Source organism: Dicentrarchus labrax, unplaced genomic scaffold (genome assembly GCF_905237075.1).
Source record: "Dicentrarchus labrax unplaced genomic scaffold, dlabrax2021, whole genome shotgun sequence".
NCBI lineage: Eukaryota > Metazoa > Chordata > Actinopteri > Moronidae > Dicentrarchus > Dicentrarchus labrax.
In genome coordinates, this window is record NW_026136718.1 from 5,816,703 (window position 1) to 5,834,187 (window position 17,485).

Here is a 17,485-nt window from a genome sequence, read left to right on the forward strand (position 1 = left end):
TATTTTTTTCCCCATCTTTCCAGTCCAGTTTCAGACACTCGTGGCTTCTGGACCGGGACTATCTGGGACTCACTTGAACTGTTGTAGGATCTTGTGCTAAAAAAAAAGGCTTATTGAGACTCTTAATTTTGATGTTCCTGTTATTATGTGACTGACATGTACTGTAGATCTGGATGTAATGCAATAAAATGGATAATCACAACACTCACCCTTGTTTATGGTGAATTAAAACCAGTTAAATGTGTTATTCTAATTCAAGGTAAACTGTTACAGTATTCTTAAGTTCCCCCCCGGCTTCCTGAGTGTGCAGTAGTAATGTCATATACTGTGTTGCTTTTTTATTTTCTGGAGCTAGGTCCTCTTCTATATACAATCAAAATGTACCAGTTGGAGTAGTTTACCAATGGAATTATCATATGTGGCTCATTTCACATCATTCTAGCAGAGCTATTCATTTATTTACAGAGGAAATAATTTCGTACAGAGTGAAAGCTGTGAAATACAAAGCAACCATCTCCAAGGCTCAAATGTGACAAAATATCAAATCTTTCAAGGCCAAAAGTACACGACTGAAAATATCTCCAGCTTGTGATTCCAACATGATTTGATCCTTCATCCATTCATCGATGCAGTTCATGAATAGTTGGAGGTAGAGGCTTGTCAGAAACAGTTTGTTTAGCCAGGTGGATAGTTCATTCACATTCACAAATTCTTGGACTGGCTGCATTAAGATAGACACACATAGAGTGTAGTAGTCAGTCAGACAGGGAGCAGGTGCTGGCTCGTCTTTTAGAAACAACCACTGTGACACCTAGTGGCCAATGGTTAACCTCCTGGGGACTGTTACTCCCGTGTATCAGATATTTATTCAGATTTGGCACCACCATGAGACTGCACCAGAGATGTACTACACAGCTCAATGGAAAAATTTACTTCAAAGGGGTATCAGTGCCAAATCAAGCCAAACCCAAAACACAATATACTGTTATTTTCCATTTATTATTACAGGAAATCATCTGAGCAATTTTGAATTTGGTAACGTGTCAAGTTGTGTTAGGGAGCTGTGATATAAAAGCTGATCAGTTTTAAGTTGTCATCAGTTTGGAAGTTGCTCTGACTTCTGCATGGTCATAAAATTAAAATGATCTCTCACAACAAAATGCTGGAGACTGGAGAGAAGTTTTCAAAAAGAAAGTCGCCCCCAGAACACCAGGATTCAAAACAAATGACTGGAAGCAGCTACCACTCCCACATTAGACAGATCTTTAAATGCACAGATTAAGACTAAATCTATTATCTTATCCTTGCTGGTTCTGTAAAAGGTAGCAGTAAATGTCTTTATTTTCAATTGTGACCCACTAATTGATTTTCATCTATAGGCAAACCCCCTCAAGTAATTTATGTGAATATACCGGTAATTTATATAGTTAAAACATACTGGCTGGACCTTTCGGTAAGTAATTCTCTGAAGGTGTTACATTCATCAGGTATGATAGTAGATACTTGTTGTTTCGTCTTCTTTTTGTTCTTTTTGTTAATATGAAGACAAAAATTATAATTTGCTACAAAGTAGGCATACAACGTCATCGTCATGTTATCATTTACAACATGATAGCCAAACATTTACCATGAAGTGTCCATTATAATACTTGGACTTTATTCCACAGCGACCCCCTCGAAGAGCTATATGGACACTACAGTTGTTACAAAGTGGATATCAACACTTATTGCTATGTAACTGAAATCAAACTGTATAGTTTAATTAGGAAGAAAATAATACGTAGATGTATAATTTAATAAAGACATATGTAAATGAGCAACCAAGAACAATATGGTCAATATTCAAAAGCTACCTAAAAGTGGCCATTATTATGAACAAAAAAATATATCACTTTGTTTAAGTGCTACTGCACAGCATTTAATCATGTAGATTAACATATAAGATATATTGTGATTGACATCTGACAGGAAATTGTTGACATGTAATGAACATTTTCATTGTTTTTTACTGATTTACTGCAGTGGCTGTGGATCCCTGTCTTTCTCATTTAACACAAGTATAAGGTTCAGGAATAAGCATGTAAAAAGCTTAAAAACAGGAAGAGAAAAAAATGAAAAATACGTATCTCTAGGGATGTTTTAAGGCATCTTTTGATGCATTCTGAAAGTGATGAGGCAGAGATGAAGACGGCGTGTTCCTGCAGTGTTTGTACTGTGTGTAATTCAGTGTATGTGTGCAGCTCTGTGGTGAAAATATTCTGCTTGGTCTGAAGACATTACCACAGACCCTCACAGTCTGGCTGATAGTCTGTTCTCACGTTCTGATTTAAACCAGTTTACCAATTCCATTATGCTAAGCCCGAACACTGGTTGGGAAATGATGAACGATTATGTGAAACACATAATCTCCCTGCTGCACCATCATTGCAATATGACAGCCAAATTTCATTCATCCTATCCAATTTCTTCCTTATTTAAGGAAAGAAAATTACTGGTCCCAGTAATCAGATATGTAGCGAGGCTGTGTGCAAGAGTTAAGCCCACTCCCATTAGGCTTTCTGCCTTGCTCCTGCTGTAGTCAAATACATGCACACACACACACACACACACACACACACACACACAGGAAGACAGATACACATGTTCCACATGTCTGACCCTCCTCAGTTCTCACATCCCCTTTCACCCGTTTCAAGGACTATTATTTGGCCTTGATATATTCTCTACAACATCATCCGTTAGCGATGCCAGTTTGAAACACAGTGTCCCTTAAGTGGTTTAGAGAGCTGCAGACAGGCAGTTCTCCCGCACACACACACTTCAAACTCTTTCCTCCTCTTCTGAAAAAGGCCCACACAAATGTTCTTTTCCCAAACAACAACATCAATTTTTAAATTAGGCTAAATTAGATAAGAATGCAATTTTTGTCTTTTTGTCTGTGATTATCCTCTGACAAAAATCAAATGTAATGACGACATTATTTGGCACCAATAGTTCTCTTTCTCCTTCTATCTCTGTGGAGCAAAATCACCTGCTACATTAAACACCATGTAATTTATTGCTAATACACTCTGGATATCATAGGCTCTTAGAGAGCTCCAGTGTCACAAACAGAGAGAGGTGTATTGAGCCTATGACTGTTTGTTCTCCTCCACACATGTCCAATTTCTCTCTCCAATCGGGAATGCATTATAGGTGTAATTGAAAATTAGTAGTACATCTTTTCTCTCTTTTTTTCAGGGGGTAATTTATCAGGCTTCATTGTTCCTGTGTGACACCTCCAGGGCCTGTTTCTAACAAGGAGCCTGGAGCACCGAGAGGCTTTCTGCTTGCCCAGGCCCCGCAGCGCTTTCTCTGCTTTGTCACTAATTGTGGCCTCCTCTCCACTGAATTGTGATTCGGGTAAAAGAGCTTGTTGGCTCGATGCAATGAAGCTGCCGGTGACGCTCTCACCATTATCAAAGATACTCTTGATCTTTTCAAAAGCAGGAAATAGATTTTTTCCCCAGCCCCTGTTCAATCACACAGGGGGTTGAGGGGTGGGGGGAGGGGGGTGGGGGAGAAAAAAAGTAATTTGCAATGCGTCCATTAGTTCTTCATTAAAGCAAGATTAAATTGCACCTCAAATCACATCTGCCTTTTCTAGAGTAAAGGGTGACAGTTTTAGGGCCAAAACTAATTACTAGTGCCAATGAATGAGAGAGGAAAACAGGGCTGTTTTTACATGAGATAGTGTGGCCTGTCATTATATTCAGACTAATTCCACTCTGCCTGCTCTCTTAATGAGACCAGAACGTCCTCACATCTCTCTCTTTCTCTGTATCTGTATCTGCCCGCGCTCCAAATGTATAATTTTGATAGCACTTGGAGTTTGCATTAATTAATTTTTCTGCGAGACCTGCTACAAGTGCCAAATCTGTGATGTTCTGAATTATCATTTAGAGAGAAAGAAAAGACAGACAGACAGACAGACAGACAGACAGACAGACAGGGCCAAAGACAAAGACAGACAGTTGGTGAAACACTGAAGGAGGAGAATCAAATTGAGACAAACTGCAAATACGAACTTTGCTGCAGTTCTTCATCTTCTTCTTCGTTTGCTAGCGATAAGTTGTCATTTAAAGTTACTGTTTGTCCTGTGATGTTATAAGTGAGTTAAAAATTGTAATGTTTGGTGTCTTGAGTAAAAACACAAACTTTGTGGCAGATGACAAAACAAAAAGTAAATCATCATCTTGCATTGTACAGTATGAATGTAGGATTTTCTGTAGTAACTCTAGACTATACTAATGTTATAGAAAATGAAAGAAATTCTTACTCTGCACCAATTTCAGATACTTCTGTGTTAATTGCACACTGCTATTTACATCATCTTTGAGGAAATTACCATTGCATACTCTGTTTTGTGTTAATTATAGTTTTGCAGCATCACTTGAGTAGCCATTTTATTTGCAACAATGATTAAAATTCAGTGATGAACATGTTTATGTTGTAATGGATGATGGATAACTTAATTTAATAGAGCTGTCTTTTGCATGCTATAAAGCAAAATTAGGATCATAGCATTTTGTGATGAGAGTTTTGTGCAACTGAGCCATAGCAATCATAAAATACTGTAGATTGAAACGAGTTGAAACAATGCAAAAATGACATTGTCTAGTTTCAGCTCCTCAAATGTGAATAATTGCTAATTTGATCTATTTTATAACAGTGGTAGTAGAATATTTTGGGGTTTTGAACTGACAAAACAAGACATTTGGGGAACTGTGATTTTTCTAAAGTTCTAAACTCAAATTTTGATAATTGTTGCTTTTTTATTCTCAAAAAGGTGACATGAAGCTCTCATGCATTCCTTCTTTTTAGGCTTTATAAACATGTAACATCTACAGGCAGTCGGTTTTTTATTTATGTTATGTCCCTCTGGAGTAACTCTTCAGTTTTATGCGATAACATTAAATAAAAGAGGCACTGAAAGGATTGTGAGATTCTGACACTTGGATGATCTGAATGATGTGAACTGAAAGCAGTCTCGCTGTCCTTGTGCAATTAGCACCGACGCCCCCAATAATGTTTTATTAGGCCACACCATCAGCTTCATGGTCACTTCATTAGTTATCTTTTCATGTATGGTAAATTCACTCTTTGCCTTTTTGTCAGTGTAAAGGACTTTTGTGCATTTAGTCCATTTTCTGCAAGACACACCTGCGTCACCATCTATACGAGTATTGAAAAGAAATGTACTGCAGCTTCATGAATGTTTGAGTTCCTGTTCATAGTAAAAGCAGCTTTATTTCAAATCTTACCACACCTCGGTACCAATATAAAGTTTTGATCACTTCAGTATGTTGCCCGTCAGATGCAAAGCAGAAAAACTAACTTTGCACTTTTCATTTGCAAACTACCGTTTTCTTGACATGATGGGAAAATTACAGTACATTAATGCATACGGCCCTACGCCCCAGCTCCTTTCTTCCTCAACCTCTCCTCTCTGCTCGGATCGACAGCCGCTCTTCTCCTGCGCTCGAGGTTGAGGGTGGTTAGATTAGTCTAAGAGCTGAGAGCAGCCAAGTCTCACAAACAGGATTTAGCATGTTGTCTCACAGTGGCAGCCCTTCCTGGGATCACATGGTACTGATGAGCCCTGGGGCATAACATGCTTATGGCAGATACACTGCGATTTACAGAGACAGGAGAAGTGCAGAGTACACCAACTTAACATGTGTGCATTTGTTAACAGTGCACAAAGTTGAGATGTTGGCATCTTTAAATGAGTCAACAATGTTGCAAGGCTTTACCTCTGCGCTGTGTATAAATCTCTTAATGCACATTACAGGCTTTTCAGAGTTGCCAGCTGATTAGCATTCTCAAGACGATTTTTGCTATCCTTAAGTTTTTTTATTTTTTTTACACACAGTGCATTTTTCTCCTTGCAAGGTACGAAACCTCCTTTCCTTGCAAAAAATATATATGCACTAGCACTAATTTTTTAAGCAGAGGAATCACCCCACTGGTTTCTGCTGAAGTGAGATTTGGCTGCAGAGACCGCGGTGGTTCCAGAAATTCAAACCTCATACCATTCCAGGCTGGGCTTATCCTAAGCTTGTTAGTATGTGTGATGCCGGGACCGATAGGGACCTCTACATTACCATAACGCTGCTGAATTAACTATGATCTTCCACTGCACGGGGAGAAAAACTGGCCCACAGAAGTTTTGCAATATGCTGTGCAGGATATTATGATAACATGCTATAATAAATGTTTATAATCTACTTAGTAGAGGACCAGGGTTCAAATATGTTTCTATATTAGGCTTATTAATGCTCCCACAGATTTTCTGTTCCACCGTCAGAATGGGCGAGTGAAATGTGCACACTTAAACCAGAAATGGGAAAATAAAAGCTCTCAGAGTGATGATTAATTAAAGTGGAGATTGTGTGATGATACATCGCACAACAGAGAGAAGTGCTGCAGTTAAAATGTAGTCAGCGTTGCATCAAACACAACCACTGAGAACATGTCTTCTGTATTGTCTCTGAGAAATTGGGGGCTTTAACTACCTGAGGAGTTTACGTCCTGCTATGTTACATAACTTACATATAATTTAAAACATATTAAGCTTGTTTTTAGAGTGGCTATTCATACATTTGACTGTAAATAAATAGAAATAAAGGGATTTTGTATTTCTCCATATCCTGGCACTGTGGAGAGAGCTTTGAAATAGCAACTTGACCATCATGTAGAGTGATCAAATTTACTGAAAATACAATTTGACATTTAAATGAATGTATACAATGTGAAGAAAAAGGCAGACTTCTTGAGAAGAAACAAAGCTAGCTGTTTCCCTGTTTCCAGTCTTTATGCTAAGCTAGGCTAACTGGCTTCTAGCCGTAGCTCCATATTGACCATACAGACATCAGCGGTATCAATCTTCTCATCTAAGCAAATATGTTCCCAAAACATCGAGCTAAAGCTTTCAGAATCAAACTGTGGCACTGTTCTTTTGCCTCTTTTTAAATAAGCGATTCATGGCACATTGCAAAAGAGTCCCACTTTACCTCGAGACCACTTTGACTGTATATAAATGAATAATCAATCACTGCAGCAGCTAAAAGTCCTCCTCTGACCTGCTCTGTCAATCTGACTGCCGGGTGACTGTTTCTGCAGAAACGGCATAAGGCCTGTACACATTCAAGACGCATTAGACGATACACTCCTAAAGTATCGTTATTATACTGCTCGTCTTATTTTGATAAACAGTAATTTGGTGTCATGGAGGATAGTAAGGAGTGAATGGGACTTGTCTGTCTATCTGCCTCTCTGCCATTCACACCATTTGTCTGTTGGGTTAAGACTCCCTTCTCTCCCTCTCTCTTTCTCTGTGTTGACACATATACATATCACACACCAGGATTAGCATGACGGTGACTGTAACAAACCTCTCTTTTGGAAAAAAAAAAAAAAAAGAAAGAAAGAAAGGGGGAAAAAAGCACCCTATTCTATAGTGGAGGTGCCCAGCCAGAAAATAGCATACTTAGACAACAATGGCGTGGTAAGTACCTTAGCAAGGATCAGCGCTGGCAGAGTGAAACACATTACAAAACAATGGCTGACTGCCTGCCTGCTTGGCTGCTTGGATGGCTGTCAGGAGCTGTGGGGCTGCCATGAGCTGCCATGCTGTTATTTGTCAGGGGAGAGAAAAGGAGACAGAGACACACATCATCATCTCGCTCCTCATCGCCCGTAACGGCGAGTCTAATCCCGCCTGCAGACGGATCTCCCATGATCCCCCTCTGCAAAGTGTGGCGTGTGATGTTGTTCCACTACATGACAACAACATGGATGTGCATGAGGTGTCAGTTAGATGTGGTTTGGTCTTTGCATTTTAAATTTAAAAACTGATATTTTTAGATGACACTCACAAGAACAAAAGAAATAGAAGATAAATATCCAAACTACAGCAAGTAGTCAGTTAATCTGCGACAATGCTGATATGTTTTAAGCAAATATTGCAAACATTTTCTGGTCTCAGCTTCCTACAGGTGAAGATTTGACACTTTTTTTTCTTTGATATCACTGTAAACTGCATATCTTTGGGTTTTGGACTTTGGGTCAGACAAGACATTTAAAGGCATCACTTTGGACAAAAAAATTTGTGTGTGATTTTTCACTGTTTTCTGACATTTTGTAGACCAAACAATCAATTGGTTAATTAAGATATGAAATGAATCGTTTGTTACAGCCCGAATAAATATAAAACATAAGAGCAATACATATATTTTTTATAAGACTGACAGCAACAGTCAGACTAATAACAAATTTTAGTGGGTTTTGAGGCCAAATTGGATAAAACAGCTCCAATCATGCATGCTGTAACAAAAAAAGATTAACAATCCAAAACAAATTAAAAAGCACAATCCTAATTTTAAAAAATGACAAATAATCCTGCTGCTGAATTATGCTAAAATAACACAGAGATTATCCAGCAATTATTAACCTCCATATCATGCGTTCAAAATTACACATTTACATTCCAATATTTTGATAGGATCTAAATCAGGAAGTCAAATATATTCCAGTTTTATTATTGGGCCAATAATGAGTAGAGATTGTTTAATGCAAGTTAAAAGAGGAAAAGGGCTTCTGTAAGTAGAGGGGGGTGGGGGGTGGGGGGGGGAGAGAGGGGCGTTACTAATGATATAAGAGCAAATGTTGGAGCATCTCCTGGAAATCTGGCAGAAATCCTAATGTCGCTCCTGTCCCCCTTTTAATGCAAACCAAATGAGCCTGCACTGTAATAAGAAGCTTCCCAGAATTAGTTTCCGTTTGCAGAAAATTGCAAGAAAAAAAACCCCTAGTACTTTTATCTATGAATTTCACTCCAGCATAAGCGAGAGAAAAAAAAAAGAAAAAAAAGGCAGACCCTCCTCCGACATTATTTGGATGACGTTCCATCAGTAGCAGCAGCAAGAAATAACATTGTGCAAATTCTATGCATGTTAATGATAAATAGGAATCCACCTGCTCACAGATAAAATGAGTTTAATTTCCCCCCACCCACGCCCATGTGCCTGCCTGGCCTTTTAGAAATTACTTATGCACAGCTATTATTAAAATAGGGCCAGAGCAAATGAGAAAGAAGCGCTATCTCTGGAGAGAGTGGCTGGGTTTAGACTGCTGCTGCTGCTGCTGCTGCTGCTGCTGCTGCCAGGACTCTCTGCTTCACACAGTCAGCGTTTCTTCCTCAAACACGCACACACACACATGCACGTGCACATATGCAAACACACACAGACTGAAGCTTGTGCACACACACCTCACCTCTTCTCAGCTCTTGTGGCAGCTCTGACCCTGTGTTTACTAAATTAACCCAAATCCTTTTTTTTTTGGGGGGTTGAAGTGTAATGGAATTTGCAAGCTTTGTGAAAACATCTGTTTGTATGTGTGTCTGTCTGTTACCAGTGGGGGTGTGCATGCGTGTGTGCTCCAGCATGCGTTTGTACACTTGGGCGCGCGTGCTTGTTTTGTATCCAAGTGTAATTTTGTTGTTGGAAGGAAATTTCCTTCGGGTGTACAATGTGCTTGTCCCTGCATCTTCAAAGTAGCTGAGGATGTAACAATTGAATGCTGAAGGCTTGGAAAATATCTGTCATAAATGGTGACTAGAATATTTATCTATGCATGGACAAATAAGGGAGGGGAAAAAAGCAAAACTGGGAAAGGAGGGGAGAGAACGTAAGCCTTCAGAGCAGAGTAAGAGGTCAGAGCAGGAGTGTTTTTGTACACAGGGTGCTGTATATTCTCTGCCACCTCTGCTCCATTAGCAAATCAACAGATTCCTCTCATCTCTCACTTTGGCCTTGAACACTTTCATTCTTTTTATCCACGCAAGCTGAAGGATGTTCTGATGGCTGGCTGTACAGCCTCTCTCCAACCTGAACTCCTACCTCTTCGTCGCTCTGATTTAATAATGAGTGTAGAGAAAAAAAACAAGAACAGCCAAACTGTAATTCATTAGGTGAAAAAAAAAAACCTAAATTGGAACTGAATTGAACACTCGAAGGTGACATCCTGACATTGTGTGGAATTAAAAACTGCCTGGCTGCTGGGAAAGCCAGGAGAGAGTGTTCACCTACTGACAACAGTGCTGTCAAAACTGCATTGCAAAAACAATGTTGTAAGCTTTGCGCATTTTATATTAAAGACCGGTCGGTACGGAACACACATAAAGTAAAGTATAAATGTTGAACGCTGAATGCCTCTTCGGAAACGAAATGAATGAAATGAAAGAGACATTATGCCATTATGCTGTGAGGAATAACTCACACAGAACAATGATGTTTGCATTTTGTCTTGGGGGCATCCTGCTGTGTGTGTGCTTTCTAATGACTGCTCACTGGGAGAAAAACGGCCCCCTGGGGGATGTTAAGACTCTAATAAATAAGGGTTCACTCTCCACTTCATGCACTCTCAGGGCAGCAATTATGTCAAAACAGTGTTTGTAGTGCAGCAGTAAAGAATATTTCTGCCCTGTGAGAACGGGCCCTCCTGTATTTGACAGGTTTTCTTTACGCTCGAGGGCTGAAGTTGAAATTACTATGCCTCTTTGTGATGATGTCACTACACAATGTTTCTAAATGATATACTATAGTTTACAAATACTATGGTTATTACTCACAGAGTGTGAGGACTGGGCAGATACCCTGAAGACATACTATTGTGTTGACACACTTCACCATTTGATGCCTGCTGCATATAGTTTAATAGGGGATAATATATATTCTGTATGTACACTTACATGTTAGCATCATTATTTTACTCTGTAGCAACAGCTGATTTAATGCAAGAGCTGGTACTTTGCATTAGTGATCTATCTAAAAACATATTTATGATTATCGTGAATCCAAAAATGGACGATGAAGTCAAAATATCTTAAAATCAAATGTTTGGGTGTGTTTACAGGGTGGTAGCCAACCCAAATAGAATATTTATTCTGCAAATGTTCTTTCCAAATGAATTTCAAAGCCTTCCCAACAACACCAGGAACACAAGTTTAGTGGACAAATATAAAATCCCTTTATTTTAGTTCATGTTTGTGGCCCAAAACTGTCAAATTTGAGATTTTGGACTCTAATATCTGATATGATATCAATCACTCTTGAAAACTAATTTCACAATTACAATTTTGTTAATCATACATTGTAAACTCCTTCTTGTTTTAAACCCTCAAATCCCTGTATCAGTGTAGCTTCTCCTGGAAACCTCACATAAAGACATGATTGTCCAACAGCGTGGCAAAGCGAAGTACATGTTGTATTATAAAGTACATGTTGTATTATGAGGCACTTCAAATGTACTTTTCACTTATTTTACAGGGAGGTGTGAGGAAACATGTACTCATTTGATATAAATCCATTATGCACACTACAGAAGAGCAATAGGAATTATAATTGAGGTGGCTTCAAAAGAATGTAAGTCACAAAAGTGAAAGACTTGATTTGTTATTCATTACTTTTTATTCATTTATTACTTTTACTTTTAATATCTGAAGCACTTTTACTGAACTTTTACTTCAACTTCAGTAACAGATCTGAATACTTCCCTCACCATTGCAGTCGTATACATTGTGCTAGAGAAAGACATTTTTCTTTTTACTGACCTGAATAACCCTCAAGAGAGGCCCTGGGTTTAACAAATGTATTAGGAATGATCAGGACCAAGTACATTCTGACACAAGTCCCCTCTACAGACAATGCTTCTGAGTTGAGTTGATAGTTTGATATTGTGCTTTGATATGAATTAAATCTCGACTAACTATTTGACACACACTGTATTGGTCTGTGGATGACCCTGAGACAGATCCCCTTTCCCAACAAGAATGTTTTTGAAGGTACAAAACACTTAAAGACTAGCCCTGATGATAAAGATTCCCTGAGAAACTAGTACGAAGAGAAGTAATCCACAAAAAGCCTTTTGTCTTGTAAAAGAAATATTTCAGCAGAACATAAATCTCACATTTTCTATCACATACTAACACGTTCCTGTCAGACTCTTGGAATCCGTCAGAATGATTCTCCGTGACATTTTTTTTTTAGACTCGGTTCTGTTTTATTTGGACTTTTTGAGCTCGCCATCATCTGTGACAAGCTCCAGTGTTGGTACGCTTTGCTAATGAAACACTTGCTGATTAACTCAATAAATGCACTAAAACTTGCCAGCATATAGGAACTAGATGAAAATGTATATTCCAGGAAACACATTGTCTGATATTAGGGCCAATATTACTCTTCTATGGTCTTTCTATCCGTTGATAGTTAGGGGCCCCCCGGGGAAAATGGCCCACTCTAAACTGTTACTGCCTTGGTGACCATACTGTAGACACTGCCTGGATAAATACTGTGGTCGATTAGGCTGGGAACAGGGTGCATTTTTCTTGATTAGCTCAACGGTGGTAGATTTACTCAAGTACTGTACTTAAGCACAAATTTGAGGTACTTTACTTGAGATTTTTCTTTTCATGCTGCTTTCTACTTCCACTCCATTTATCTGAGTTACATTACAAATTAGGGTATTTGCATAAAACACATATAAAGACTTTATATAATATGTTTTTGTTATAAATTAAACTACCCAAAAGTTAACATCTGAAACAATTAGTTGATTAATTGTTCGACTGACAGAAAGTTAACTGGAAATTATTTTGATAAAAGTCATTTTTTAAGCAAAAATGCCATTTCATGGTTTAAGCCTCTCAAATGTTAAAACCTGCTGCTTTTCCTTTTACTTATTACTTTAATTTATTTAAATATTTTGAGTTTTTGGCTATTGGTTGGACAAAACAAGATTGTGAAGGTGGCATTACTCACAAGTTTTTGAATTTGATTAATGGGGGAGGAAATCAGATTCATCTATAATGAAAATAATCATTAGTTACAGTCATATACAAGATAGCTCCAACTACAACAGTAAAAACCTGCTTTTACATTAAGACGTGAGTATTGATAATCTAATGAGTCACATTAGACAAAGACATGAGTCTTTGGAGGTTTAATCTTCACTGCGCAGAACGATGTATGTGCAGAGTTTGACACTGGAAGGATGTTTTTACATTAATCTCTAAAGTGCAATGTCAATCCTGGTCCAGTATAAAACCTATAGGTGTGATGTAGAAACTGAGAACATATTTAAGTGGGAGACTTCTTGTGTCCAGCAGGAAAACTTAAGAAATTAACAAAAGTTGCATATAATTGAATTTTTAATGACGTCGCAGGAGTAATGTGGAAATCCTACTTTCGTTCCAAGCAGTATTGTAAATTCGTATACGTATATATAATGTATATATACAGTATATATATGTAAAAGAGTTTATCTACAGCCAGTGTTTGATTTGTCCATTCTGGGTCACGGTAGAAACATGGCGGACTCTATGGAAGGCGACCTGCTGTGTCTGTAGATAAAAACTGCTCATTCTAAGGTAACAAAAACACAATACCTATAAATATTATATTCCATTTCTGCCAATAGATCCTCCTAAATGTTCCCCATTGGACCTTGAATATATGTCTGGAGGGGATCTTTAAGTACATTTTCCTGATTATACTTAAATACTTTTACTCAAGTAACATTTTCAATGCAGGACTTTAACTTGTAACAGAGTATTGTCACACGGTGGTATTAGTGGTATTAGATCTGAATAGGTCCTCCACCACTGGATGACCTGGTGCCCAAATCCCCCTTAAGACCAGTTCTGGATGACTACAGAAATTACGTTAAAAATGTGTCTCCCCCGTAGAAGAAGTTTGAGTCTCCGTGCAGTATTGTGACAGCGCTGAGACGAGGGCCAGTGACAGAGACGGGGTGAGAGTCTGATTGAATGGCAGCAGAGGACCGTACATCTTTAAATTCCTCATTATCCACTAACACACAGACACCACGTCTGCTCCTATTCCATTACTTACTCCTCCGTATTGTCATGCTCCGAGAATTCAATGTAGTACCTTTTATTGTAGAAAATGAAAAATGTCATTTTCCCCTTCTCTCTCTCTCTCTCCCCCTCTCCTAACACTAATTTAAAATGTCTCATCTCCTTCTGCGTGTTCAACAGTCTGATTGCCTCAGTGCTGAAGAAAGAGGCCTAAGAGGAGGAATCCCCTCTCTTTGTGAAAAGGAGTCCAGGTGGGAGCAGAGGAGGAGGAGGAGGAGGAGAATGGAGTGGGATGATTCATGAAGGTGAGAATCTGCAGCTTCATCAGAGTCGGTCAAGCAGGACAGCTGCTGCTGCTGACCTCCCGAACTAGCAGAGACCTGCACCTTCAGGGACTAAAGGTCTTCTTATTCTTTTCCCTCCAGCAGTCACATCGCTCCCTCCCTCCCTCCCTCTGTCCTTCTTTCTTTTCTTTCTCTACCACTTTTTCACTCTCAGCTTATTGCAGCGGTGCAGGGTCGGGACTTAACCTACCCAGAGAAATAAAGTCCTTCAGGTCTGCAGAAAAGGACAGTGGGCAAGGTGCCTCTGTGACTGAAATATAGTATACATGAACATGTGTTAATATGCGTATCCCTGAATGAGTTCACGTGTTATCTAAAGGATGGGTGACGGAGTGATGAACACATGAACTGTGTCCTCCCTCATGAGCCGGACAAACAGCAACAGACACTGCAAACACTTGGGTTTGTCATGATTTAACTTTTCCTTAAAGGGCCAAACTGTCATAATTTACACTGATAACTAAATACTATGATATATATATATATATATATATATATATATATATATATTTAATTAATATTTATAATACATGACAGTTTGCGAACCACTACATTTATATTTGTGTATTTTCATCATTTGATTCTGACACAAAATATAATAGTCGAATATTTTGTGATTTTCTTTGTCTTATATGACAGTAAACTGAGGATCTTTGTGTTTTGAACTGTTGGTCGAACTAAACGAGTCAACTAAATATGGCACCTTTGGCTCTGAGAAACTACGATGGCCATTTTTCACAACACTAATAAAGAGATTCCCTGATTAATCAAGAAAATATTTATTAACTGCAGCCTCAGTGCATTTTCTTTTTCCCTTTTCTTTCTTTCTATCTACCTAACTAACATTATGTTTCTACATAATATCCCTTGTTGAATTGTTGGCTGTACACATTTTTTAACTTCTTTTCATTTCCTATTTTGATATTTCACATTTAATCTTTGTTATTATATTTTATTCTCATTTTTAAATGAATAACTTGATGGATTTTCTGAGTTTTGCCGTGATGTCTGCATAGTGCCTTATATATTGTTTTGGTAATTACATCAAAATCTTAAACTAAAAAGGCCCAGAGCAGGACAGGTGCCTTGGGACATATCAAGCATTCATTATTATAAGATATTATTTACATTACTGACTCAGAGTCCCAAGTGAGATATGTTTCAGGGACCCAGAATTTCTAGCAGCCCTCCTGCTAATAGCATAATACCATAATACATCTTTATTAAAGCCAGTGTACTGAACCAGAGTTTGTTTCAGATTCACTAACAAACATGTATATAAAAAGCTATTTCTTACTTAAACAAAGGCAGGCAGCTCTATCAGTATGGACGAGGAGAAGACTCTGCTCTGTTCGCTTTCCTAAAAATCCACTGCCGGAGACACAATGTTCCACTGCCCTCCAGTGGAGAGCTGCAGGACTGCAGACACGATGCCTCTGTAGACGGATGAGGAATTTGTTTGCTCTTTTATGTCACATGAAATTTGAGAAGCATTTAAGTGACCACACCCCTGGGTCAGTTTTTTTCCAGGAGCAGGTGAGGGTCAGTGTCTCTCTCAGGGACAGACTGAACACTATGGATACTAATGGGACCAAACACAACTGAGATCCTAACTACGATAAATAAATCCCTTCTGGTGCATTATCCAAGACCCTCGGATGCATATAGCATGTTAAAACTAGTTTAAAAGTCCTTTAAATATAGCATGTATTTCTTTTATATTGCCATAAATCACTAACTGGACCTAAGTATGGAAAAATATATTGTTTTTAAATCACCCACGTATAACTTTGGTTACAATGTCAGTGATAACTGGGAATTAAAACTATTTTTTGCTGAATTCTGAACTTATTTATCCATGTTAAAATAAATGAGCTACAGTAATTTGTACAGGCTTTACCAACCTCACTGCAGGGAAACAAACATTTTGGATCAATGGATGTCTGCGTGATCTCAGTGGTCGTACTCCCACTTGTGATACTGTCCTCAGTACTTTTTTTGTTACTAAATCTGAATTTGTGGTGACTGAAGGTACACGGAACATATTTGACGATACAGGTCTGGTTTCATACCGTCTTAACAAAAAATTAACGTCTAACTTTCTCTTCCACAAAATATAAAGTTTTGTTCTTAGATCAACATATATGCTACATTTTGAAAAGATTTGTCAATTAATGTATAAATATCTGGAGGAATGCAGTATTATTGCCATTTCAGATGACAATAGATTTCACTGTATTGCCTCATTTTGGTGTTTTCTATGTTTTTGTTGTATCCATTGTTTGCCTATAATTGAAAGTGTGGAGTAAAATCAGACTGCAATCCATATACCAGTAATTTTTAGGACTCGTAATGGCACCAGGATAATCCATGTGCTCAGTGATGCGTCTTGCTCAGGACCAAAAACTCCTGCGGTGCCTCTTTATAGCTCTAATGATGACCCACAGAGTGAGCACTCAGTGAGACCAGCGGAACGACTGCAGGGTCTCCTGTACTCAGTATTTATAAAGATTAAGATGTCAGGCAGCTGAGACAGAAAGGACAGGATCAGGAGTCTGTGTGTACAGTATTAGATGAAGAGGCTTCTTTACTGCCTGTATATTAGTACTTAATCTGCCCTAACAAGATAGACTGGGACATGCAGCCTCTCCCCTGCATCACTGATGATGGAACCAGTAATGATGGAGGAGGAAAGCGAGAAGTTGGCAGCTAAGCCTGTAGTAAGCTACTTTGGCACGGGGCGACACACGGCTGGTCGCGCAGCCTCTGGTGTGTGTGTGTGTGTGTGTCCAGTTATTTAATCAAATGTGTGACACCAAGTAGATTAAAGCACCAGTAAGCCATGATGCCACTTTTAATTTGCTAAATTAAAGGAGAAGAGACAAACAGATAGTGTCGTAGGCAATTTAGGGTAATGTTGCCTAAGCATCTACAGCATGATGAGTTATACAGAATTGAAATATACAGCAGGCCATAAAGCTCCACCGTCAAGAACTTATCCCAGATGGGTGTCTTGTGATATTGATGTCTATTTCCCCGTTTCCCAATCTTCCTCAGTTAAGTTTAGGTCTGGTGACTGCAGAGGGAAAGCTACACAAGCCAGTAGTGCTTGCTCTTCCTCGGACTTCAAACAGAACCGGTATACAGTAGCTTCCATGCATGTTCAGGATCAATATACTGCTGGAAAATGAATCCCCTTCCACACATATTACTGAGCCAG